The sequence below is a fragment of the Pseudopodoces humilis genome, chromosome 8 (genome assembly GCF_049639895.1).
Source record: "Pseudopodoces humilis isolate 2021_Gansu_Grassland_sample_001 chromosome 8, ASM4963989v1, whole genome shotgun sequence".
Taxonomy (NCBI): Eukaryota; Metazoa; Chordata; class Aves; order Passeriformes; family Paridae; genus Pseudopodoces; species Pseudopodoces humilis.
The window spans coordinates 28,355,044-28,370,939 of NC_142207.1; the positions used below are offsets into that span (position 1 = coordinate 28,355,044).

At 37.8% G+C, this 15,896-nt stretch overlaps 1 long non-coding RNA gene across 1 annotated transcript; it reads left to right on the forward strand.

Annotated features, from left to right (window-relative positions):
- The first annotated feature begins 1,632 nt into the window (after positions 1 to 1,632).
- On the forward strand, positions 1,633 to 15,450 carry LOC148183871 (uncharacterized). The gene is made up of 3 exons (XR_015773053.1): positions 1,633 to 1,751; positions 12,668 to 12,879; positions 15,263 to 15,450. It is a non-coding gene; the product is annotated as an uncharacterized LOC148183871 (long non-coding RNA).
- Positions 15,451 to 15,896: the final 446 nt, after the last annotated feature.

Here is a 15,896-nt window from a genome sequence, read left to right on the forward strand (position 1 = left end):
AGCATTGCAGAAATGAGCAAGATACAGAATGAATCAGAGTGTAGAAAGTCTACCAAATTTACTGGTAATATTACAGGGCTGAATTGGCAAGTCCTCTACCAGTGAGTAATGTGCTATGAAAGTATAAAGAAACTTTTTAATAATTAAAAGCAGGTGCAGCAATTGTGATATAAAAGTTCTTATCTGGTAGCCCATGTAGTGAATGAACATCAAGGTAGGTATTATTCTTGTTTTTTAGAAGAACTTTTGATAACAAAAAATGCTACATGTATAAGGCTTTTCTTTATAATGTTTCTCATATTAGCAATCTGTCTCTTTCTTACTCTGATGAGTACAAGCAGGTAAGCTATTTCCAGTTTCCTAATCAGACAATAAACCCCAAAATGTCACATTCTAGCAAAAGGGCTCCCATGCCCAGCAGCAGCTGGCAGTGTGTGCTGAGTGTGCCACTACTTGCTGTAGGTGTAGTTCTGATAGTTGAAATAGCAAGGAGCTCCCTTTGCATGGTTTCCAGCTGGACTGGTCCATATCATAGCCAGTACAGAGTAGAGCTTGCTTCAATCTCCCCATGATATGTTGAGTATGAGGGTATTTCTCACTTCAAAATCAAAACCAGGCTTTGGTGCTGGCTTGGATTTAGAAAATGTGCTGGGAATTCCAGGTGATGTTGAGCTTTCTGCAGCTGGACAAAGCAGAAATACCCTAGTGGTTCTTTGCCTGTGCTATTCTAATAAAGGGGCTTTTATGTTTAAAACTTCCTATCTAGACTCATAATGTTCTGTGTTGCACTTCACAAGATTGGTTACAGGCCTGAATTGGAGCTTATTTATAGGGATTTTTTTCAGCATGTTCACTCTGTAAAATGTAGTGCTACCTTTTATATATTTCTGTGAAAATATATAGAAACCTCATTTGAAATTCACAAAGTATTCAACATGGCAAAAGCTATTTCATATCTCATAGAAATCCAAACCTGGCCACAGCAGTGTTAGAAATCATCCCAACTGTGCCAGTAGTTGATTTAGATTGGCATTGGATTCATGAAGGTAACACCCACTGACTACCAATGAAACTGAGTGAGATTTTTCTTTATATTTTCTTGTATTCTGTAATTTTCCAGGAGCGTAGGGGCAGGTTGTTTAAATCCTAAGACATTGTGGACAAGATGGGCTGATGTGTAATGAGGCACCTGGAAAACCTTTGGTTGCTGTGGTGGGTCAGCCACCCAAGGCCATTCTATTTTAGCAGGAATCATTTTGCTGACACAGCTGAGCTCCTTTGCACGTTTAGCAGACGCACCTGCCCCCCTGCTTTGCCTAAAGACGAGCACCTGCACTCACTTATTGATACAAGTGGGTTATTTATAAAGGTAAGGGGGACACCTGCCTAGGCAGCAGAGAATGGCACACACTGCTCAAAGCCAGCATCACCATCCTTATTTGAAACTGGCAGGCACAGCAGCTTTTTCTGCCGGCAGGCTCGCGGTGTAGCTGAGCTCCGGCCTGGCACAGCTGCAGATACTTTGTGGAAGTTTAATTCATCCCCTCAGGTGTGAGGTGCTCAGCACCGCGGCCGGGATTAGGCTCCCGCAGGTTTCCTGGCTGGGATGAGGGGTGGAAGCCGGGAAGCCGCTCTGTGGTGCTGCTCTGTGCCGTGTCCCGCTGTGGAGCCCCGGCAGCCGCCGAGCGCGGGGCCTCGGGGCGGCGGCTGAGGGGCGCCGGGCTGCCGGAGCGGGCTTTCTGAGCTGAAAGGTGCGTTTGGTTTGGGGTTTGCTTAGTTATTTATCTATATATTTATTTATTTCAACTTAACTCCCTTTTATGAGTTAACCTTCTGCCATGCCGGATTTTACCGCTGCCAGGCCAGCCCTCACTCGGTGTGAGCGGGGCCTGAGGGGCGCAGAGGCCGCGGCGCCCGGTCCCCCTGAAGCGCAGGGCACTGGCACCCAACAATCAAACCGCGCTGTCCGTGCTGCGAACTCTGCAAAACAGGGGTTTACAAGCAACACAGTCCTCCTTAAAGCTGCCCAGATCTCCTTTAATTGGTTTAGCAGTGCAAATTTAAACAGATGCTTTTGGTTTGGGCTGCTGTTCGTGCCATGTTTCCAGAGAGAGTGACTCTCTCCTACGGGCACCCCTTTAGAAAACACAGAAATTAATTTGCGTACCAAGTCTTTAGCTTGGTGCAAAGTACAAAATATTATGCCATTGTCTTGGTTTCAGCAGGACTAGAGTTCACTTTCTTCTCAGTAGCTGGCACAATGCTATGTTTTGGACTCAGTTTGACAATTACATTGATAACAGGCTGATGTTTTCGTTGTTGCTAGGCAGTGCTTACCGAAATCAAGGTCACTCGAGCTTTATATTTCAGTTTCATTATGAAAGACGTGGAGAACAAAGAGCATGTTCAAAGTTCAGAGTCACCTGATTGATTCAGGTGATCTTACCCACGTCAGCTGTAAAGCTGCTGATAAACTCGAGTCCATCAGATCACTACGGGCTGGTTATGGGGCTGTGAAAAGAGTCTTGGGGGAACTGTGTGTGTTGGGAAGATAATGTGGTGTGGGGATGTAGTTACAGTCTACAGAGAAAATGATGCCAGATTCCTCTCGGTGCTTTGCTGCAGCAGCAGGAGGGGCAGTGCCCTCAGTTCGAAGAGAGAGGAATTCCTACCTGGCATAGGGATGACATTCTTTGCAGTGAATGATAAAGCAGGGGAGAAGTTTGCCTGCGGAGGCAGTGGCCTTGGAGAGCTTCAAGTCTCTGCTGGACAAGGCTCTGTGCAATCTCTTTCAAAAAATTTTTATGTGACTTTTTAAAAATTCAAAAATGCATGACCTTGCAGGCAGTTTGCAAGAGCAATAAAGTGACACCAGGGAAGGTGAAAATAAACAATATGAATTTAAACAAAAATCTTTGCAAAAATTGTGAGTAGGATCATGATTTACTAAGCCCAGCCAATGATGCAGTTCTTCCATTTGAATCTGTCATCAAACTTTATTTTTCAGCTATGACAGCCATTAAAACAGTGTTGAAATAAACTGAACTTAGACCTTTGAATCTCAAAGTATTGAACCAAGATTAATAAGGCATATTCGATCACACAATTGTTCTCACTTAAAATAGTAGTAATAGTAGTACTATTAGTAAAAGAAAAAGATTATTGATATGAGTTAATAAAAAGTTAATGAAGTTAATAAAAATTAATTATAATATTGTTAATTTTGTCTTTATTCTGGTTTTAATGTCTAACTTTTATGTATGGTATATTTTATATATATAATTTATAATATAAATTATAATATGTACATTATTATATAGATAATGTTATGTATGTTATATGTGCACATAGTAGCTTGTGTGTACAACCTGTAAATAAATATACATATATTATGGGAGTGTGCTCAAAACTTTCATGCTGGTAAGGACATGTGGTCAAGAAAGTTTGGAGGTCACATATGTAGAGGAGTATGGTACCAAGCAGTGTGGTTGGATAGCCATGTAGGTATTTAGAGAGCAATACAGGTATTTATTTAGTGATATGGGCATTACCTGGACATCTCAAAGCTGTTTTCCAGAAAGCACTGTGTTTGTGTATGATGGCTTGGGGCTCATTTCTAAGCCCCTCTAGCCAGTGTAAGCAGCAGATAACATTACATAAGTAATTTCTGTAGTGTGGGTAACATGCCAGGAGAATTAAATTGCATATTCTGCAGGCTTCTGAGCAGGCAGTGTAGTCAATGAATATCTCTTGGTTTTCCTGAATTAAATTCAAGCAATTGAATTAGCTGTGTAAGACTCGATATCCATTCCCAATACACTAAATTAATCAAAGACCTGAAACCTGAGGTGTAGAGAACTTGAATATACATTTACTTCTTCACAAGAAAACTTTAAAAAGCACTCACTGGCAAGTTGTATGAAGCCATTTTGCCTTTACAACCTTTGTTGAATGATCATTTAAAATTTAGCAGATGTAGAGTTTGCAGCTTGGGAACTGTAAAATCCCATCTCCTCTCTTCACAAGTATCACTTCAGTAATCAACCCCCTGCTGTTTCTTTGATGTATTTATGTTTGAGTTCAGCAAAGCACTTACGTTCACCCTTGAAATGTAACTTGTCTTTAGTCACTTGCTCTTCAGCTAAGTTCTGATGCATGTGCCTGGTGTTAAATGTTGGGAATACAGGTGGGTGCCTCAGTGTTCAGCTGAATTTGTGTCTGAGTGATTTGAACTTTTGCCACAGTGAAGTTTAATATCAGGTGTAGTTGCAGCAATTTTTTCAAGGAAGAAATAAAATGTTTTCCCTCTGAGAATATGGTGTCTCTAAGATGCATATGTTTTATGGTATAATTTTGTGCTGGGAAATGAACAAATTGCATTTCATCATGGGTAGTGTGTAATATTATACTGGTATGAAACCTCTTCTGAGATTTAAACTGCAAGTTTACTGAGCGTGGTAATTTGTTCCTATATGATCCTGAGCTGATATGGCATCTCAATGATGTGATTGTGAAATACAATGGAAAATAGACTGGATGGAGAAGTGAACCCAGATGAAGTAGAAGTGATGTAGAAAACTACTGGCATGGGCTGTATAAACTTGTCAAAGCCTTCCACATTTCTCCACATGCATTAGCAGTAACAAGGCAAGTTAAATTCAAAGTAGGAGAATTGAGATGACACGTTCCTCTAATCCAGGTGATTCACAGTCCTGGTTTGCAAGAAAGATGCTGGGAAAGATGTCCAAAGTTGTGGGTTTACCACTGTATTCTTCTGAAGACTTAAATGATTTGTCATACATTAACTTGCATTTTGAACCATTCCTAGAAAAGTTTTGAGCCTGTCAGTGAAACAGCTGGCAAAGAGTATTCAATTGAGAAAACTTTAATGAAAAGGAATTCCAAATGGAATGAAGTTGAGTTATTGACTATAGCAAAACAGGAACCCATATTTTGCCATCTGTAGATGGTATCCAGACCACATTGTCAAAATTCAGACTGTTGAGAGGATTTCCCTTCGTGAAACATTATGAAAGAGAAATAGGTTATTTTCTCTAATACATCACCAGCTATTGTAACCAAACAAGAAATCTCTTCTGCTTAATCTAAAGCATGGAGACTTCAAATGCTTTTGTTTATCCTCTTTAAGCAGTGAATTAATCTTGTTTTAAAGGGATAAAGCTTTTGTCCCTTGTCAGCCACATACTATTTAATCCCTTCAAGCTGATTTTTACTCTTAATTAATGATGTGGGAGTGCTAATGCATTGGAGATGTTCCTAAATACTTTTAACAGTAACTCTGGTACTTAAGGCAGCAGATGTATTGTATAAATACCTTCGTTTTACCAGCAAAAATATATCTGAAGGTAGAGATGGAAAGGTTGGAGACTAAGAGAATATTGTCTAAACTTTCTACTTAAAATATAAAGCTACTGAATTATTTAGGTCTTCAACAATTAAAAATGTTAGGGCTTATGGAAAGGAGATGAAACTAAAGATAAATTTCGGGGATGTGGTGAAAGATCTATAGTTTTTTTCCAAAGCAGAAAATTAAATTCTAACATTAAGCATAGTGTTCAAAACTCTGTACTTCCATCTTTGAGCTGGTTTTGTCTCTTTTCTCAATGAAATACTTCTTAAATTGCCCTTAAAACATAGCCATATTTTGAAAACCTAGAAGCCTTTCCTAGAAAGCTTGGCTATAAATATCTAGCTAGCATGGATACCTCAAAACTCCCACAGACTTGCAGAAATGCTATTTCAGATTTCATTACATATTCAGTAAACATGAATACATATGTACATATCCCTACATGTGCGTTCCAATAAGTATTTATTCTGTAATTGCTACAATACCATAGTATAGAAGCTCCTTCCCCGTTAATGTAAAATAGTTGGGTTAGCCTATTTAAAAAGAGTAAGCTTGCCGTGGTAATTTCATCATTTCAGCTTTCAGAGTGTTTTGATGACTGACTGTGATAATGCAAGGTATTACTTTAATTACACAAGACAGTTGCTTCAGTCTTTGAGATTCAGGCAATTACACAATGGTTGTTCTCTTAGTAACCTAACAATGCATGGAGAATTCTGGATTGATGCCAAAGATAATTCCAGATTCCTTGTCTTCATTTTGGTTTAAGCAAATTAACTAACCTTCCTCTTGGAAACTTCATTTTCCTCTAGCTCTTGGTAGAAGCGAGGTCACCAGAGCTGAGGTCCCAGAAGCTAGAAGATGAGAGAGGGACTTTGTTTAGAGGAAATGGTTCATGTTGGGTACCAACAATGGTCTGTTGTTTAGAACCTGTGGCAGTGAATAAAGGAAGAAGTTAATTAAGTTTTCACATATTTAATTTGACAGGACTTGGTGCAGCCACCATGTATGGGTGTGCTGTTGAGACAATTACTGCTATGGTTCAGGTGATGTTGAATGAATTGTATATTTGTATAACAAATGACTTTACTGTACAAATATACAATTTCTATTTTAACAGAATGCACTTATGGTAATAATTCCATCTCTGCTACCAAGTAGTATGTGAGTAGTATGTTTCTATATGGGAAAGAAGAATATAGGTATTTGTTATAGGGTTATAAATAGCATCTTTTTTATACATTTTTTGCAAATTGTTTATGTCAGTAAATTAGGAATAGACAACTGCTATCATCACATCTGTGTAAGAAGTGAAGTAAGAAGTGTCAAATGGTCGTGGTAAATAATTTTTAAATGATGCAAAAAAAGTGAGAATACTTAGAAAAAATGATAGACTAAAAGGTCTTGAAGTTTTTGCTTTTAAAGGAAAGACTGGATAACTATTGAATTATATTAATGTGTACCCATAGTGGGTACAGTAATGTGTTCCACATCCACACTAGGAATTTGAAGTCAGAAATAAAATATGACTTAAGTATTGGGCTATTTACTACTTGAAATCTTTTAATTAAAACCACATGTCTTTTTGTTGTCCTGTATGCAGAACAAGGCCTGCTTAGTTTTGGTTCAGTAGTTTAGGTTGCTTTCCTGTCTTCTGCGATCTCAACCTGTCCTAGCAAATGAAATAGTGGTCTGGGCTTGGGTGTTTGTCAGAAGCCAGATTCCATATTTTGTTGAAGTGAATTAGTCCACAAATACATGCTAAAACATGTTCTGCATTTATTCCCTGGTACTGTTTGTTTCTTGGATTCACTTTGTTTGGGAACTCCTGCCACCAGCTTTTCAAATGATCCAGTTGCAGAAAATAACGTGGCATTTGTTATTGCAGGAAATCATATAAGGTGAAATCAGCTGAAATCTTAAAGCTTCCACCTGTTGCACCTGCTGCTGAATATGCAAACTGCCCTAAAGGTCTCAGCAGTCTACTGAAAATGCTTTGCTGAAAGCACCAGTTAATGCATCTGATTAATGTCCCTCTACTGGGAATGCAAAGGAAAGCTGTTTTTCATACAGGAGATTCTGGATGAAAGGCTGAAGGTTCAGGCTACTTGGCTTTATTTGGAGCCAATTTTCAGTTCTGACATCATGGCTCAGATGCCTGAAGGAAAGTGCGTAATTCGATACTTGACTAAAAGACTTGATGAAATCAGTTCTTCAGGTACATACTGCTGTCTTGAGTATAGAGTGAATTTCTAGTATGTACCAATAAAATTGCTTCTGATTATCTATTTTCTGTTTCATCTTGGCTTCCTTACTTCGGTTCTTTAAAAAATCACTGGTTCAGACAGCATCAGAGAAACATTGGTTGGGAGGAGCCTCTGGAGTTCAGTTAATCTGGCTCCTTTCAAAAAGCAGAAACTTTTGGCACCACTGCATCAAGTCAGCTACAGCTTTGTGTATTTAAATTCAGAAATCTCCACGAACACAGATTTCTTGCAGATTACCTTCAGAGGCTTCAGGGCTCCTAGGGAATAATTTTTTCCTGCTGTCCAAGCTGAATCTCCCAATCAAAGATTTGTACCTGTTACTGGCTACAGTTAAATTCCACCTTAATTTCCACTTCACCAAACTGAGCAAGTCCAGCTCTCCAAAACTCCTCTCATGCATGCTCTGCAGATTCTGATCCTCAGGGAATTACCAGCTACCTTGTGATTCTGGTAATCCTATTATATTATTCTAATAAGGATTCAAAAACCTGTCTGCATTCTGAAGATCTTCGCTAATATCAAGGAGTTTCTAGTAGGATGTTGCATTTTTAATGTATTTGTAAGTGGGCTCACTAAACTATCCAAAAAAAGGCAAGAAATTGAGAAGTTCGCTGGGTATTTCTGAATATTGTGTTCTGAATGATCCATTTTGATAAAATCATCTAATTCAGATATTCAGTGCTACTCAATTACAAAGTATTTTTTTGGAATGTACTATGTGCTATCACTGGCAGGGGAAAAAAAATATATAATGTTTTGTGCAGGAGCGTGTAAATGCCAGAATAGAAGTTCAACAGTGTCAGGTTGATTTTGGCTAAACAAGCAGGCATCAGTTTCCAAAAGGTGGCACTATCCTTCCACAAATGCAATGTCTGAGGTTCATGGCTTAAAAGGCTGCTCTTCTCCAGACTGTATGAATGGCGCTTCTTAAAGCATAAAGCTAATTTGAGTCTCTTCAGGCTGATTTGTTTTTTGCATTTGTATGACATTGTGTAATAAAATTGCTTTGTTGGCTTAGTTTTTCATTGCAAATTTGAATAATCATACATTCTTCCTTCATTATAAATATCTAATTTAAGCAAATGTGTTGATGAGGTTTAAATTACTTGGTGGTTTAATTTCCACTTCCCATGAGTTTTAAGAAAATCTTGATGACAGAAGTTTTTCTGTCTTCCCAGAGAACAAAACAGAAGAGAGAAAAAAGGCAAGAAAAACCCCAAATGTAAAAAAAAAAAAATCTCAGACTGCGATCTGTGATATATTAAAAGTTATATTTAGAAACTAGATTACTGATGGTCTTTTAACAAGCTACTCAGACTATTTTTTACACTTAATTTATGTGCTTCTCTTGATACTTTTTTCCCCTGCAGTTGACACTGGCAGTGTCACTGACAAAATAAATTACACTGATGTTTTGAATGACTGGGAATGATGCCATTCCCTTTTTTATTTCATACCTTGGTTGTAAATAGGAAACTATGTTGAAGCATAAATTATTTTTTCCCTAGCTTTTTCTCATATGAAAGAAAAAAACAAGCAGAAAGAATCCCATTTATGAAACTGGCAGCACCGCTTTGATTTGCTTTACCAGCTGCAATTATTCTATTTGCTGTTGATAAATATACTAAGAAAGGGAACAAAACCCACTTTTCTCTTGACAATGTGTAGTTATACAATTGTGTGCATTAAAAACTGTTTTATAAACCCAGTTATGAGCTGTGCTGGCATGCTGACATCTCAGTTGTCTATGTGTAGGTGAAGTTTCTGCAGCTGGCTGCGGTTGGCTGTGATGTGAGAGGCAGGAGGCATGAGGTGAATGTGTTTCCTGCACAAAGGAAGGCTGTGATTATTGCATTAGGGAGCTGCACCCCATCACGATCCCTTAGATCAGCACACAGCTCTTGGTTTGGCACTAGGTAGGAGGGATTTGTGTAACACCAGCAGGGGATTAAAGCAAAACTGAGTGCATATTGCAAATGTGCATCAAACATTCAGAGCTTTGGGCTGATATGGAACTTGGAATTTACTATTAATTCTCCAAACTGAAGCTGAGAAGGAGTTGTGTGTCCAATCTGCCTTGGGTCCCAGTGAGGAGTTTGTTCTCGGGATGCGTTTTTCACCCCTGCCTGTGCGCAGCAGCGCAGCGTCTGTCCTCAGGTGTCCTTGTCCCACTAGTGGCCCCAGCTGATGCTCTGTGAGGTTGTTCTGCCTCCCTCAGGGCCTTCCCTGACACGGGATGTGATGGGCTCTGACAAAACTCTGTGCTCAAAGATGAGCACATCTTTGTCCTCTGGTGTCCGTTGTTGTTGTCACTGTCAGCAGTTCTTGTGAGTACTGATCAGGCTGAAATTTTCCTGTAAATCTCTGGAGTTTCTTATGATGGATACAGTTGTGTGTTTTGTTTTCATCCTGGATGTGTGCTCCTGGCTGTGTGTGTTTAGGGGCAGGCACTGGGCACAGCAGAGGGACCTCCGAGTCTGCTGGGATTTCTGGTTACCTCTTTTTCCATCTCACCTCTGGCCGTTCCATCACCACTGAGGTTCTGGGCACACTGGTTTAGGTGTCAGAGGAGATGCCTTGGCAGAACCTGTGTCCCAGGCTTTGGGAAGTGCAGCAGGGGATTGGGATTCGTCAGTCCCCTCTTCCTTGCCAGGACTTTGCCCTGACAGAACATTTTGTATTGCAACGTGAGGAGTTTGGATCAGTTCACGATGTCCTGGCATGGAACTGAACTAGAATAAATTCAGTCGTGGTTTCAATTCAAGCCCATACTGGAACTGAGTAGAAACATTTGTTTGGTTCGATTTCTTCACTGTAAATCTGCATAATTTCCTACATTTCAGTGTGTCTTTGCTCCCCAGCCCCATACCTGGTGAGCAAGATTAAAAGCTGTAATGATGATTAGGCTATAAATGGGTCATAAGGCAAGTTAAATGTCAGAACCTGATGTTCAGACAACTGCATTCTTTAAAGAGCCTTTTCAAAACCTTTTTTGCATTTGTATTAGCTGAGATAACTTTCATCTTACGCAGTAGCTTTTCTAATAATTTACATTAATTTAATTTGAGAGATCAATTTGGAAAGCACTAGAAAGAATTTGGAAAGCACTCTATGTCTTGATGTATATTTTGTCATCTGTACCGTGTACAAATACAGGAAACCCAGTATTTATTCAACAATGTGTCTTGACAGGTGTTGTTCAGGTGCTGTTGTGAAAAGAAATAAAAATACAATTTCTTGTCTTCTTGAAACAAGTAGAATTTTGTTTTGAGAACAAAATTTTTAAAATGTATTTAGTTAGGAAATGTCTCAGGATCAGGGAATAACTTTTTTTAGATCACATTGCTAGTTAGTGTTGGTACTGAAGTGTCAGTGTTGCCTGTGTACAGCTTTGCCAAATTAATACTTATATCTTGTGTATATATTTATATATATTATATGGAAAGAAGGATTATTCCTTGCATTGAATTCTGATACTGATTACTGGTTAAAATGTATGCCTTTGTTGTTGTCATAAAAGTACACTTTAAAAAATCCATCAAAATGTTTGAATTGCTCATGTTGCTCAATCACACGATGCAGCTGAATAGCCGGTGTGAATTGATGTTGCTCCAAGAGAACGATGGGAGTTGATCAGTTGACCCTGTTTTGAAATTATTTTCAGAAATAATAGTTCTCATGTTTTGAGTAATTTCATACAAGCTGCCTAACTACTTCTCCTGTGAACTCTGGCAATGAGCAAGGTCAGTAAATTGTAAACCTGACAATGTTTTTGAGTAAAGCAGAATGTGATACAGAGATTCATTTTGATTAATACTTCCTGCAGTGCTGTGTGGTGATTCACTTGAAAAGGCAATAATATTTTTATCTGGAATAATTTCTTTTCCAGAACAGACATGTGCTGACAGTAGTAGCAACAGACAAGAGGCTGGAAAAACTGAGGAAGTGCAATGAATTTCTGGAAATAATTCTCAAGGGACTTAATGAATACTTAGAGAAAAAACATCTGTTTTTCCACAGATTCATTTTTTTATCCAATTAGGAACTTCTTGAGGTTTTTTCAAAGGCTAAAGACCTTACTTGGTATGGAAGTATTTAATAGGGACCTTGTTAAGTATTATAACCTCTGCTATAAGGAGAGGAACTGGGTTTGGGTCCCCATACACAGACTTGACAGTGTGCAGTGAATGCAGTGCAAAGTCAGCCAAAACAAGAACAAAAATGAAAACTTAAATGCTAGTTCAGTCCCAGAGAAACATCCCTACAGTGCAGAGAACAGGACAAGAAATCTTGTGAGGAAAAAGCTCTTAAAGGTGTTGTTTGGTTGGTTTTTTTATCACGGAAAACTATTGTGTAAAGGTTGTACCTGGTTGCTGTACTCAATTTCCTTTATGTTTTCTATTGCTAGGAAGGTATAAATAATAACTTTTTATGCACTGGAGGTGGATTAGCTGTTGAAGAAAGAATTTTTGTTTATCCTTATCAGTTTATATGTTACAGAGACTGTAGGTAAATTTTTGCATCTTTAAACTGATCTTCAGTTAATACAGTGGGACATAGTACACAAGAATTGCAGGGGCCAGTACACAAGAATTATTGCTGTGGATAAACTTTTTTTTTAATCTACCTTTAAATGGTCTTTTAAGTAAATTGTTCAGATGTTTTTCATAATTATGTATTGGATATATAATTATATCATAGGTAGTATTGGACAGAATAAAATGAAACATTAAAAGGACATGGGTATTTCCTGTGTTGCAGGAATTAAGTTATGTATGCTATTTTGTTTGCAGGTATGTGCCATTGATGTTTTATATTTGGGTTTGTAAAAAAAAAAAAGCATCTCAAACCCCTGTTGAGCTACTGGTGAATGAAAGACATTGTACTGGTATCATAGTGAGAAGAAACAATTTAATAGAGAGATATAAAAGTAATATAGTAAAAAATAAGAAATACATAAGAAATACAAGCAAACATAATCATGCTTAAGACCAGACATTCAAATTCCTAACTTTTAAATTTTTTGCAGGCACCAGGGGATTTCTGGGCCAGGATAATAGACAGACTGAGGACATTGTCACCTTGGTGTGAGGAAAGCTGTCTAAGCAGAATCGAGTGACTCTAGGAGCACTTGTTGAGCTTGATGTTCATGCTGAGGATGTTCTTTCATCTCTAGTAAACAAAAAAGGCAAAGAAGAGAGTGACTTTGAATGGTTAAGTCAGCTTAGGTGCTACTGGGAGGTGAGTGATACCTCTCAATCCTATTAGAAGGTAATTTCTGTTCACAGTTTTTCAATTTCTGCTTGCTTGCTCACACAGGGAATGGTTACACTACAGTGAGTATTTCTGCTGATAAGATAATACCTGGAACAATCATTTTATGGATTGCTAACTAGAATGGCTGGTAGCCAGACGTAAACAGTTTTTAATTAAAATTACTTGCTTCATCTCTGCTGAGTCTCAGTGCATTTGCTGAATTTGCAGGGAATGTTACAGACTGTTCTTTTGTTTTGTGATACTGCAGGAAAAAGAATGTTATAGGGATGACAATTTCAGTTAAAGATTTTAATTTACTTACTAAATGTAATAAGTAATTAATTAAGTTAATTAAATAATGTAATATGTACTTTACTTACGCACAAATAAAATAATATTGACAATACTTACTGGAAAAATATTAATTCTTTTACTGGATAGTGGTAGGATACAATGTTTTACATTAATCAGGACAAGATCACCTGTAATACAAGAGACATTTTCTGTGAAATATAAAATAATTTTTAAAAAAATGTAGGGGTTGTGCATTAACCATAACTACAATTATTGGTCATGATTGCTGTTTATCTTTTATAAAGTCTATTAACTACTTCAATAGCTGGACATGACAGTTTTACTCTGCAGTACTCTTAGTAGGATCTTATTTTAGGTAATGTTTAGTTTTAAAACCAGTAGGGTTTTTTTGATACTTTATTATTTATTAATTGGTAATGTTTTCTTTATTTGGGCTGCATCGGCAGCCATGCAGTTGTTTCTAACAGCATTGAGCCAAAAAATACTGTGTTCTTTTTGTTTTTCTTTAAATGGGTCACAACCAACGTTGGAGTTTTATGATATATAAGTATGTATTAAAAAAATAGTTAAATTTCACTAAAGAGATCAGTCTATCAGTGTAATTTAACACCAAAAGAGAAGTGAAATTGCTGGTGGGATACTTATGCAAAAAAACAATAATACAGATCAAATCATGTAAGATACCTGATAAGGTGTAGAGCCTGATTTTCAGCTGTGGGTTTTTCTAGAAGGCATGGAAGCAACATTCTCTTCAGATAGCAGCAACAAAGTTAACATCCTCTGAGAGCGTTGCACAAAACTGGGGCGTTCTTGAAATGTCCTTGGAGGTTTCTGGTAGTCCCATCAAGCCCACAGGGTATTTTTTGGCATGCATTGCCTTTGATGCATTGAAGAAGTGTGGTTTTTTTTTGGATGCTGTTTTGAATTTGGAACATCTGGAGCTGACGATGGAGCAGTAAATCTGCTCTGGGCACTTAGGTCAATGTGGCCCTTGAAAGCTGAGTCATGGCAGGCTGCTTATTTGTGGCATGCCTCTCCTACATCCCCACTCATATCTGCTTTCTTGTGAGGAGATAAACTTCCAATGATTTTACCAAGAGTTCAGATTAAACTCTTAACTTACAAATTAGTACATTAAAAAATTTCAAGTTTATTTCTGCCTTCTGTGCTAATGCAGTTTTAAGTCTGTTTTGGGTAAATCCTGTTGCTGATTATACGGGCAAAAAATAGGCAACATTTAGAAGATGATTTTTTAAAGAATTATGGTATATCATCTTGAGCTTCTTTCAGAAAAATAGAAAATGAATTTGAAATGGACTCTTTAAGTCTTGTCTGTAGTTAAAGTCAGCTCTCTGTGTGTTTCTTGTGCACTCTGGTATGGTTTGGAAGTAGAGGGGAGGGCAAAACTACACAAGCAGTTTGTTCCTGTGGTGTAAACCAGCTGCTATGGTTACCAGGACAGAGAGGATGGGACCTGCAGCAAGAATTGCATCATCTTCCAAATATCCCATGTCTGAAATGTGTCTGTACTAGATAGTTAAGCATTCTAAAAAAGAAGGGTTGAATTCCTGCTAAAGCCTATTTTTTGATAGGTTATAAACATGCCTGGAAAGATGGCTTAGTTAGAAACTGACAACATAAATGCCAATTATGGATTTATAAGGAGCCTTTTTTGCAGAAAAGAATGTACCTACTTTTATGAGATAGTGATCTCTTTAAGGGGTTTTTGTTCTTGTAGATTATTTCCTTCACTTGTTAATATTTCCTGTATCTCACACAGATCTATTTCAAATTACACATTTTATACTGATCTTCCTTTATTTGAGTGAAAATGTAACTGAATAGACTTTGGTGTGCTGGTCCTGATAGTAGTTTTTGTTCTTTAAAAATTTCCATTAGAATAAGGTGTTTTCTTTCTATTTGTTGAAATTACTTAAGAAAACATTTGTGTAGGAAAATAACCTGTGAATGTTTTAAATGTTTGTAAAATGTCTCTAAAATGATCTTGTAATATAATCAGGAATTTTTTCTATTCTGACATTGACTTATGCAGCATAAAAATCTGCAACGGGCAGAACAATTTAATGGTGGCCTTGAGGGTGAGAAAACTCGCTGTCATGAGACTGCTTTGGAGCTGGGAATGCAGGACATCAGCTCGACTGGAATACACTCCTTCCATCAGGCATTGCAGCTTACCTAGCAGCCTTTACATCCAGCTAGAGGCAAGTGATATGTACAGTGATTTTGTCCCCCTGTTTTTTTAATAATCTAAATTTCATTAATTTTTCTAATATAAATATTTTTTTAAATTACATTTTAGTAAAATAAGTGGAACTGAAACTGTGTTGCTGTAGGCTTTTGAGTTTTCTTTATAAAAAGTCCTGTGGAATATTCTTTATTTCCTCTACTGTAGGGTACTTTTTACTGTGTAAAACATGGATTCCCTTGGTTAATTTTCTTCTCTAAAGCAACAGTAGATCCAGAACAGCAGATGCCGCATGCCTGGAAGTGTCCAAGGTCGGGTTGGATGGGGCTCTGAGCGATCTGGGGCCCATGGCAAGACCTTAGAACGGGGTGATCTTTAAGGTCCTTTCCAGTCCAGGCCATTCTTTGATTCTGTGATTTGTACCTATAACTTAGTGAAATAAACAGAAATTCAGAATACAGAAAAAGATTGATATGGCAGA